This window comes from Peromyscus maniculatus, chromosome 17 (assembly GCF_049852395.1).
Source record: "Peromyscus maniculatus bairdii isolate BWxNUB_F1_BW_parent chromosome 17, HU_Pman_BW_mat_3.1, whole genome shotgun sequence".
Taxonomy (NCBI): domain Eukaryota; kingdom Metazoa; phylum Chordata; class Mammalia; order Rodentia; family Cricetidae; genus Peromyscus; species Peromyscus maniculatus.
Genome location: NC_134868.1, coordinates 17,553,860 through 17,566,008, shown reverse-complemented (window position 1 = coordinate 17,566,008; position 12,149 = coordinate 17,553,860). Strand labels below are relative to the sequence as shown.

Here is a 12,149-nt window from a genome sequence, read left to right as displayed (position 1 = left end):
TAGGGAATTATTTCAATTTTCTTGTATTTATTTAGACTTGTTTTGTGTTTGAGTAGTCAATTTTGGAGCAAGTTCCATGAGGTGCTGAGAAGAAGGTATGTTCTTTTGTGTTTGAAAGAAATATTTTATAGCTATCTGTTAGATCCATTTGGTTTATAACATCTAGTATTTCTATTCAGTATTTCTCCAGTATTTCTATTCAGTTTTTATCTGGATGACCTGTCCATCAGTGAGAGTGGGGTATTGAATTTTCCCATTTTCAATGTGTAAGAGTCAATATGTGATTTCAGCTATGGTAGTATGTAACGAGTTTCTCTGTCCCACAAGCCAGCTCCCAAATAATGCAATGGAGATGTCTTATTAATTATGAAAGCTCAGCCTAAAGCTTAAGGTTGTTCCTAACCAGTTCTTATAACTTAAATGAACCCATTTCTATTAATCTATGTCTTGCCACGTGGCTCATGGCTGTTACCTCTCTTCCTGCACATCCTGCTTCCTCCATGTCCAGCTGATGACTCTGCCTTTCTTCTTCCCAGAGTTCTCTCTCTGCCTATACCTCCTGCCTAGCTATTGACCATTCAACTTTTTATTACAGTTTTGCAGGGGGCATCTGCTTGAGTTGGCAGCTGGGCTACAGTGACCAGTGAGGGGAGGGAGGTTAGAAGGGGGTGGTCTGTGGGAGTAACAAAAGGGAGGATGCAGCTGCTGTTCTGCTTTAGCGTTAGGGAAGAGCCTAAGGGATCAAGTCAGGGGAAACAGAGAAGAGAGAAAGTCTGTGGCCAGGCTACTTGGTCTTCTGGCAGACATGGCCTGTGGTGGAGCAGGGAGCATCCACCCAAGTTGGGAGCTGGGACACATTGGGGAAAGGGAGGTAAGGAGGAGACGGTGTGTGGGATCCACAGGAGATGTGGACAGGCATAGTGAAGGGGGGCTTCAGATGGTGTTCTGTTGTATCACTAGGAGGGAATCTGAGCGATTGTGTCTGGGGGAACAGAGAGAGCAGAGAAGGCATGCAGGCAGTCTACCTGGTCTTCTCAGAGTCTCTTAAAAGATTTAAAACTAAAATGCAATGCTTAGCATGATGGCCTACAGCTGTAATCCCAGTACTCTGGAGGCTGAGGAAAGAACTATGAGTTAGAGATCAGGCTAAGGTACATAGCAAGACCTTCCATAAACAAATGAACAAATAGTTCTCTGTGTGTAGGCATACACCTGTACATATGTGTGCATGTTTGGGCATTTTTATATTTTTAAGATATAATCAAAAAAGAAAAGCTCTCTTTGGCTACTCTCTTCTTTAGTTGCATGAAATACTTTTTTTCAGTGCTAACAAAAGGCACATTTAAGGGAAGAAGGATTTATTTTGGCTCTAAGTTTGAGGAGATCTGTTTCATCATGGCAAGGAAAACATGGCAGGGGAATCATGAAGTGGCCAGTCAACTTGTATGTGCAACCCAGAAACATAGAAAAATAAAAACAACGTTCAGCTCAATTTCTCATTTTTCCATGTTTATTCAGTCTATGATACCCCTTCCATGGAACAGTGTCCCCCATATTCAGAATGGTATTCTCTCCTGAGGTAATCCTCGCTGGAAACACCGTCACAGGTATCCTGAGAGGTAGGTATCCTGGGTGATCCTAAATGCTACCCAGTTGACAAAGAAATAAGTCATCAAAAGTTGATCCATTATCAACTTGATAACCACATCATTTTAAGCTACAGCAGTTCACCCCTGGCCTCTAAAGTCTTAAGTTTATCTAATAATTTAAAATGTGCTTAGCCTATTTCTAAGCATCTCCTAAGTTCCAACATTCCAAACACTCTTCAAAAGCCCAAGGTTTTTTTCTTTGACTCAAGACAATTTTTCAACAAGGAATGCCTGTAAAATTAAATTTTAGAAGTTCTATACCTCTAATATACAGTAGCACGAAGTTTTTATTTTTTAAAAAATGATTTGCAAAAGAAAAGAAAGGGTCAGAGCAAGGAGAGTTAGGAGCAAAATAAGAATAAAACACAGCAGGAAGAAATAAGTGCTGCAGCATCACATCTGGACCAGGGACTCTCAGTGGCATTATTTGGGCTACCACAGTCTGGAGTAACCCTGTCCTGCTTGTTCTGTGACACACAGAACAAAGCCTCTCTCTTGGGTGACTTCCATTCTGCCTAAAGCTTTTCTCAACAGATGCCCCATTGTCCTAGCGTCTCTGAAATCATAATTCCAATGTTGTGTCACATCTGAGTCTCCCACAACAGATTGTTGCATTTGACTTTTCTTGACTCTCCATTTTTTTTTTATTGAAAGGTGGTGTCTTGGTCAATTGTTCTACTGCTGTGAAGAGACACCATGACCAAGGCAACACTTATAAAAGAAAACATTTAACTGGTGGTTTGTTTACAGTTTCAGAGGTTAGTCTATTATCGCCATAGTGGGGAGCATGATGGCAGGCAGGCATGGGCCTGGAGCTGGAGCTGAGAGCTGATCCACAGGCAGCAGGGAGAGGCACTGGACCTCACATGTGCTTTGGAAACCTCAAAGCCCATCCCTAAAAACACACTTCCTCCCACAGGGCCACACCTCCTCCAGCAAAGCCACACCCACCTCCTAATCCTTGTAATCATTTCAAATAGTTATACTCCCTTGTGACCAAGCATTCAAATGTATGAGACTATGGGCTCATAATTATTATTTAAACTACAACAGCTGGGGTGGGTATTTTGTGTAGAACATCAGAGATTTGGATATCTATTTTCTAGTCTCTAGAGTTTGATACTTTTATTGTGCCTTTGATGTAAGGGTTGAAGGCTATCTGTTTATGAGTCATATCTTTAGAAGTTAACTACTTAAGAGTTCCAGTAGGTTTGAGGCTTATGTATATGTTTTTCCTTGGTGCTCTAAAGGGTAAAAGTTCCTCATCATTTCTTTGCCCTTAACACAGAGGCTCTATTAGATGATCTGCCTCAGTGTTCTTGCTCCATCTTCAGCTGTGGCTAGGATGGCTAAGGAACTGAATGTTTATAGTATTTTATTTTTCTAACTGCATATGACTAGTCATAATCACTTTGGGCTACTTGGCTCTAGTATGTGGTTGAAATTTAACTATATCTTGTGTCTTATTTCCTGAAAATAAAAATGACTGAGATGATCCTTGATATATTATGAACTACTGAAAGAGTGTGTGTGAGAAAAATAAAATGAGAAAAGGCGGATAGACAAGAGATACAATGCGAGCATGACATCTCAGGTAGAAATTAATTTTAGTCTGATCCCTTGGGAAAATAGAAGAGGACAAATTGAACCACAGAGTTAGATTGACCATAGGCAATGGGCCAGCTTTCTACACCTCCATAAAGAGAAAAGGGTGAACTTGGCACTTCCTAGAGAGATAGGTCCTACCAAGGACAATTCTGTACAGAAGAACCATAATGATATGAGTTAGTGGCCATGATTAGAACAACTGAATGACAGTTTGCCCTGGCTGATGAATAAGAGTTGACACCAGCAGCCAATCCTACTCACTAACTCTAACCACAATTTGTGAACCTTCTTGCAAGTACCCAGTTGTGCTCCCCTCCAGTGGTCCTTAATATTTTCCACAAGAAACAAAGCTTTTCTTCTAATTGTAACCCTGTCATCTGTGTAGTAAAAAGGATAAGGTTCCATTTGGTATTCCAACAGTTGATCTTTAGGATAGTTATGCACTATTCACCCTTTGTGTTGGCTGATTTTTACGTCGACTTGACATAAGCTAGAGTCATTTGGAATAGGGAACCTCAATTGAAAAAATGCCCCCACCAAAGTGATCTGTGGGTAAGCATGTGGTACATTTTCCTGACTAATAATTGATTTGAGAGGGCCCCTCCCACAGGGAGTGGTGCCATTCTTAGGCGGCTAATCTTAGGTACTACAAGAAAGCAAGTTAAGTAAGCCATGAGGTGTTATGGAATATTACTTTAAGATGTGTTACTTTTGTTTATGTTACATTTGTTTAACTCTGTGAAGCTGTTTACTGTGTCTGTCTAGAACACCTGATGGTCTAATGAAGAGCTGAACAGCCAATAATAAGGAAGAGAAAGGATGGGTGTGGCTGGCATGCAGAAAGAATTAATAGAAGAAGAAAATCTGGGAGAGGAAATAAGGAGCCAGAGAATGAAGAGGACCCAGGGGCCAGCTATCCAGCTACACAGCAAGCAACAGAGTAAGAGTAAGATTTACAGAAGTAAGAGAACGGAAAAAGCCCAGGGACAAAAGATAGACAGAAGCCGTGCAGTGGCGGCACATGCATGGAATCCCAGCACTCAGGAGGCAGAGCCAGGTGGACCTCTGTGAGTTCAAGGCCAGCCTGATCTACAGAGCAAGATCCAGGACAGGCACCAAAACTATGTGGAGAAACCCTGTCTCGAAAAGACCACCAACAACAAATAAAGATAAACAGAGATAATTTAGGTTAAAAAAAAAAAGCTGGCAAGAAACAAGCCAAGCTACAGCCAGACATCTATAAGTATTAGCCTGCAGTGTGTGATTTATTTGGGAGCTGGGTGGTGGGCCCCCAAGAGAGCAAAAACCAATAACAACAGTGGGAAGCATAGTAAGCAGCACTCCTCCATGACTTCTGCACCAGTTCTTGCCTCCAGGTTTCTGCCCTGTTTTGTTCCTGTCCTGACTTCCTTCAGCAATGGAGTGTGACTTCAGAGTTGTAAGTGGAAATAAACCTCTCCACTTTCCAAGTTGTTTATGGTTATAGTACTTTATCACAGTAATAGAAACCCTAAGTCACCCATACTAGGATTCCCTGATGAGGTTCACTCTAGCTGCCCTTCCTTTTAAGCAATAGAACAACAGGACAGGAAGTGTCCCCAGGCCAATGATAAGAAACTAAAGAGGACACGGGAGTGAGAGAAAGAAATGGTGATAGAAGGTGAATATAATCAAAATACATCACACTCATACGTGAAAATGTCATACTGTGATTCATTGTTACATACAATTTAAAATATGCTAATAAAACATTGCAAAAGAAATAAAGGAGGTGACATGAAGTTTCCATCTCTAGCTCGTCTGACAGCTCAGCCATATTCAGTGCACCTATCTAACCAAATGAAAAAAGCTGCATTTTCACACCCACCAAACCTCCTCTCACTTCTGTTGTATCTTTTTCTTAACCTGATTCAATTAATTTTTTTTCGAGATATAGCTCTGTAGCTTTGGTGCCTGTGGGACCAGGCTGGCCTCGAATTCACAGAGATCCACCTGCCTCTGCCTCCCAAGTGCTGGGATTAAAGGTATGCATCACCACCACCCAGCGTGATCCAATTAATTTTTAAATTAAAATTTAATTAAACCTTTCTACCCCTTCTCCTTTCTCCCTCCAACTGACCACTACTCCTCAAATTGGTCTCCTGTCTTTGATTATTATTGTTACATATATGTAAATGCATAAATATAGGACTACAACCTGCTGAGTCTGTTTTTGTTGTTTGTATATATATGGTTTCAGGATTGACCATTTTTAAAATATAAACATTGAGCTAATCCCTAGGAGAGAGTGATTCTTCTGAGTGTTAAAAAGTATAAGATTACCCTTTCTAAGTTGCCACCATTGTGAAATATTTCCAGTAAGGAAAAAAAAATCCCCTAAAGGAAAAAACACTTTGAGAATATAACTTCTATACTTCTAGAATTGTTATGTTTCATGTTAGCTCCAAAATTTCAAATGCCAGAAGGAAAAAAAGTTCAGAAACGTGCCTTTAAAATATAGTCCTAGCAAGTATACATGTAATTTAAGTAAAGCAATAAAAGTATTCTGCCAGCCTACCCTTGAAAAACCACTTCTAACTAAACATGTTGTACCAGAAATTAAAACATCAAACAAAATTCTAACTCTTGTAAACCTTTCCTTTCACCTTTGAGGTTAATAATTAGAACATTTCGAAGAGAATAAATTGATAGTGATTTGTAATATTGATGTTGGTTGAATTTGTTAAGCTAATCAGTGACTCCCACTGTATTCTGAGAGACTACATTTCAAAGAGAGGCCCTTACCTAGATGTTTAATGATGTGAGAACTCTGAACCATGAAACCAGACTCACTTTTTACTTACAACCTAACTCACATTTTACTTACAAGTTTTGACAAATGGTTAACTTTAGACTTCATGACTAATTGCCCAGACTAAATTTTTAATCACTATATTAGTCTCACCAGAATCTTCTAAAAGCAAAGTCTTATTTGATGTGAATTAGGGTCTAAGGTCCACAACATCCCTAGGCACCTTCCATGAATTATGAAAGTAGAATGAATACTTCAAAGTTCATCCAGCTCACCGCCCTTGGTCATTTCCCATCTGGGTTGTTATGATCAAGAGTTCCTCCTTGCTCAAATATTTACTCAAGTAAGTCTGATTCCAAGACAACATCACTTTTCATTTCAAAGGGTTTTCAAAGTAAACTAAAGGAATATTTTAAAGTAGAACTTTGTGTAATAAAACTACTAATATGAATTGAAGGACAGTAAAATTTATTTTTACACTTAATTATTGGGCAGAAACACTTAATAAAATGCAAAATATTATTTTGTAAAAATGAGGGACACATTTGTATAGAAAAGTGTAAATATACAGAATATACAGATCTTCTTAGTATGTTAAATAGATAAAATTCCACAGGTAGAATTATAACTATTAAATTTTGGTGGTGTGAATACATTCCAAGTTTAAAAACTTGGATTATAAGGCTAGATGTGGGGGTTCATGTCTTTAATCCCAGACTCAGGAGTCAGAGGCAGGTGGATTTTTATAAGTTCTAGACCAGCCTGGTCTACATATCAGCTCTGTGACATCCGGGGCTACACAGTGAGACCCTGCCTCAAGACCAAACCAAATAAACAAAACTTTGATTATAAGGATTAAGGGATAGTTTTAAAATTTTGGACAAAATATATATTTCTTAGTATATCCTGTTCCATTTTACTTACATTTAGTTATAAATATGTTCCATGTTAAGATATATTTATATACAATAATTATTTTAATAGACACATGCTATTTTATGTATGTAGCATAATATTTTTATATAATTTTCTATTGTTGGTTAGAGTTTGTTCATGTTTTATAGGAAATTTTGTTTTATGTTCTCTGACTAAATATTGCACACATTCTTAGCTAGTATGATTTTAAAGTAATTTTTGAGCCAACAGACTTTTTAACATATTTAAAATTTTGAAAGTGTTTTTTCATAGGATGAGTGCAAAATTATTCAAACTTTACCTATCAAATTCTACCATAATCTACCACAGAATGAAAAAAAATCAACACAAGAGGAAACGAGATAGCCATATTCTGATAGAACAAATCACAACAAAGAATATTCTAGTTCTTATGTGAAGCATAGGCATTAAAAGCCAAATAACAAAATATCATGGGGCCGGGAGATGGCCTAGTGGTTAAATGCTTGCCAGGAAAGCATGCGACCTTGACTTCCATCCCTAGGAGCACTGCATAAAAATGCCAGGCCTTTCTACTTACCTTTACACCCATGGATTACTATGTCTCCCAGACGTCTTCAGGGACTCTTCATACCGCAGTGGGTGGAGGTTCATGCAGAGATTCAACTGGCCAAAGTACTGAAGGTAAGTGAGGATGGGAAGCAAAGACATATCCAGGACGTATATATCACCTCTTTCAAGGCTCAGGAAAAACTGCAGAACAGGGGCCAGGAAAAAAAAAAAAATGTAAGAGCTTGAGGTAGGGAGGTGTGCCATCAAAAGATGTCTCTTAGACGTGGCATGGCCATTGCATTCATAAGCTCAGTGCAGCTGTGGTTCCATGCACAAGACCCACACAAGACTGTCAACACGTCATCGAGGATGGAGAGAAGGTCATGAGGCCCTACCTCTCCCTGAGGGACTATCAGCAGTTATGGTTGTTGGCGAATGGACTACCATTTTATTCAGGGGTGTAGCCCCCTAATAAGTTGCCCATGGTCCAGTAAATAACCTCGGACCCATGCTCATGCAAGTAACCTTAATTGCTCACTATGTCACACATTAAAAGAGACATGAAGGTCAGATGCGGATTTGTTGAGAAGAAGGGCTTTAGCAAGAGAGGGAGACGAGGCAAGGGGGACTAATGGAGTATGAAAATGACTAAAATTCACTATATACTTATGTATGTAAAACTCTCTTCTAAAAAGAGCATGATAGCACATACTTGGAATTCCATCAACAAGAAGACTGAGACAGGTGTGTATGGCTGAGGGTCCCTGGCCAGTCAGTTTAGTCAGTGAAAGACTTTGTCTCAAAAAGCCTGAGGAACACCTGGCATTGACATCTGGTCTCCACACACATGCTTATCACAAACAGACAGACAGATACACACACACACACACACACACACACACACACACACACACACACACACACATACACACACTCGCGTGCCTTAATGCCATTTCAGTCTGTACCACATTTTCTTCCTTTTTTTTTCCAGTTGTGGGGATTGACACCAGGGCCTCATATAACACAGGCAAGCACTATAACCTTTGAGCTACATCCCCAGCTCTTATTTTAGTTATTTTTGACATATATATGCATATGTGTTTTACAAGCATGTGTTTCTATGTACATATGCAGATGTACTTGAATAAATGTGCACATGCATACAGAGACCTGAAGTTGATGCCTGACATCTTTCTCCATCATTCTCTAGTTTATTGAAGCAGGTTTCTTGTTGAGTCCAGAACTTACTGATTCTGGCTACGCCAGTTTGCTGCACAGACTCCCTTCCCATCTCTGCCTCCCAAGGGCTGGTATTACAAGCAAGCTACCATGTTTTCCTTGTGGTGGTATTGTGTTCCCCAAAATATTGTATACCTTAATAAACTTATCTGGGGTCAGAGAACAGAAAAGCCACTAGTTAGGCAGTGATAACACACCCCTTTAATCCTAGCATTCCAGAGGCAGAAATCCATCTGGGATCTCTGTGAGTTCAAGGCCACATTGGAAACAGCCAGGCATGGTGACTCACGCCTTTAATCCTGAAAAGCAAGCCTTTAATCCTAGGGAGTGATGGTAGAAAGCAGAAAAGTATATAAGGCGTGAGGACCAGAAACTAGAGGCATTTTGGCCTGGTTAAGCATTTGGCTGGTTAAGCATTCAGCTGGTTAAGCATTCAGGCTTTTGAGCAGTAAGTAATTCAGCTGAGACCCATTCCAGATGAGGACTCAGAGGCCTCCAGTCTGAGGAGATAAGACCAGCTGAGGATCCAGCGAGGTGAGATAGCTGTGGCTTGTTCTGTCTCTGTGACCTTCCAGTGTTCACCCCAATAACTGGCCTCAGGTTTGATTTTATTAATAAGAACTTTTAAGATTCCTGCTACATTTCCCAGCTTTGATATCACCGCTGGGATCCACACTGTAGTCCTCACACTCACATAACAAGAAGATTATCCACGGCATTTTTTTTGAAACACCCCCGCTATTTTTTAATTTTATTTTGAGATATCTCATTAAGTTGTCTAGGCTGACTCTGAACTCAGTTTGAAGCCAAGTAAGCCTTGTGCTTATAATCTTCCTGCCTAGGTTTTACAGGTATTATAGGAAGGTACCAACCTGTCAGTCTATTTTCAGACTTTTTAAAAGAATTAAGATGTGATCTGAGGGTTTATCTCAGATCATACTATAGATCTGCTAGTATATGAAAGGTCTTATGTTCCATCTCCAGCACTCACTTCATAAGGGTCAGAGAGCAAAGCAGAATAAAATACACTTGGTGTGGCTTAGTTTTAAGTTTAGTTTTCCTTTAAACTCCTACTTTGTGAGCTGTTTGGACACAGGGCTGAAATACTAAACAATATCCGTGAAGACAGTTCAGCATCTCTGCAATGGCGTGCTTTGCCAACATGAGCACTGGGGAAATTGAGGCCCCAGAATTCACACTAGAATTCGGGTTCCCTCAAATGTCTGTAATGCTAAAACTCCTGTCTGACACGTTCTTCTGGTCTCTGCTCAAAGACAGGCATGTTTACAGCTCTCACCCACACACATGCACACACACTCACACTCACCTGTACATCTAGTCTCACTGGCTAACTTGCTCTGGGGACTGTCCTGGCTCTGTCTTAAAAGGCTGGAATTATGGAGAAGGAGGGAGGGAAAGACAGAGGAAGAAAATTAAAACAAGAGTTGAAGAGATGGCTTAGCAGTTAAAAGCACTGACTGCCCTTCAGAGGACCTGGGTTCAGTTCCCCGCACCTGCACGGTAGCTCACAATCATTCCTAACTCCAGTCCCAGAGGATTAAATGCTTCCTTTTGACCTCCACAGGCACCAGGCATACACGTGGTGCACAAACATACATGCAGGCAAAATACCCCGAAAGATAAAATAAAATAAATTTTTAACGAATAAAATAAAATAGTGTTTCAGATAACATTTCCTTTTGGAAACACAGGTGACTTCACGAGCAGATGTTTCATGACTCCTTAGTAGTTGTTCACCTTTCTCTGTTTCCAACCAGTTTACTATCAGGTGATAGAAAGGGATAATTGTGAAATAATGGAGTTTTCAGACCTGTATAATAAATACATTTAATTCAAAAAAGAACCTTTAGTCTTCTGTCTGTCTGTCTGTCTGTCTCTCTTTCTCTCTCTCTGTATGTGTGTGTATGTGTGTCTGTGTGTACATGCACACTTGCATTTGTGTGTGGTGCATCATGCACACATACATATGTGTGTGGAGACCCAACGTTGATATCTGGAATCTTCCTTGTAAAATCCTGCTCTTCTACCTTATTTTTTGGAGACAAGGTCTCTTAGCCAAACCTACAGCTCATCTCATCTATACTACTCTATAGTCTAGATAGTCTATATCTGTACACACACACACACACACACACACACACACACACACACACACACACACGTTTATAGACTAATACAGTCTCCACCTACACTACTCTCACTAGGCAACTTTCTCTGGGGAATCTCCCGTCTTTGTCTGAAAAGGCTGGAGTTTACAGGAGAGTTGCCACCCCCATGCAGTACTGGCATGAGTTCTAGGGATGAAAACTCATCTGGCCCTCTTGCTTGCACAGCAAATATCCTAACCACTGAGCCATCTCTCCCAGCCCCATAATCCAAACCATTAGCGTGCATCCTTTGTGGCTGTGTATTAATGAATGGTATAAAAAGATCAACCTCCAGAAAGGAAAATTATTTGGAGCTGAGTTTCCTCACCTAACAATGGGCTGCCAAACTTTGTCTCTGCTGGCATGATAATAAATATCTTCATATTTGCAACCAATAAAATTTATGCAACAGCTTTTCAGTTCTGTCTGTGTCTGTATTTTGAAAACAACCATAAGTTGCACATAAATAAAACTTTCTTAACAAAACAAGTGGTGGACATAGATTGCAGCATATCCTCTCCACATTGAACATCCCTTCCTTTTCAGCTTTATAAAAACAATGACAAGAATTTCTCTTACTGGAGCATTTCATTTATGATTTGTTTTGTCTGCAATAAAATTCTACAATTGCATCTGTTGGAAGAGAAAAATTGAGAGACAAAAAGTGTCAACTCAGCTCTTGTGCTTCTTTTTTTTTTTTTCTGTTCAAAAGCCCCATGGGCATTGCTTCTGTTCTCAACTTACTTTGTGGAATCACTGAAGTAGCCCATCTGCATCAAACGCATGTCTCCATGGAATTCGTCACCTCTGGAGTTCATCAGTGGTGGTTCTTGACGTTCAGTCAGCTCTTCAAGATATTTCCAAAATTCAGAATTGCTTCAACCTAGAGAGTCACTGGACTTTTATCCTGGTCCCACTGGAGGCAGGATCGGTCCAAGTACAGAACATTCCTGGCCATTTCTATGTGCAATGATGTGCTTAGTTACCACTGATGCAACTCGACGTGTGTGGTAGAGAGCATAGCTCAACTTTCTCTAGACTTGCCAGAAATATACCAAGGCTAATTTTGTTCTCATTACTGTAACCTATCATTAATTTATACTATGATTTTATTTAATGTGTACAGAGCCTGACATTAGCATGGCCTGGCACCCTGGCTGCTTAACATAAATGGTATTATTAATCAGAAAGTTGAAAAGACTACTGTGAAACAACTCTAGGGATGGATATGTTCCAGAAAGTCTAATT

At 39.9% G+C, this 12,149-nt stretch overlaps 1 long non-coding RNA gene across 1 annotated transcript; it reads right to left on the bottom strand.

The window, feature by feature from the left end:
• Positions 1-1,488: 1,488 nt before the first annotated feature.
• Positions 1,489-11,859, bottom strand: LOC121823467 (uncharacterized). The gene is made up of 3 exons (XR_006064955.2): positions 11,646-11,859; positions 7,523-7,695; positions 1,489-1,645 (listed from the first exon to the last, which is right to left on the bottom strand). It is a non-coding gene; the product is annotated as an uncharacterized LOC121823467 (long non-coding RNA).
• Between the last annotated feature and the right edge of the window lie 290 nt (positions 11,860-12,149).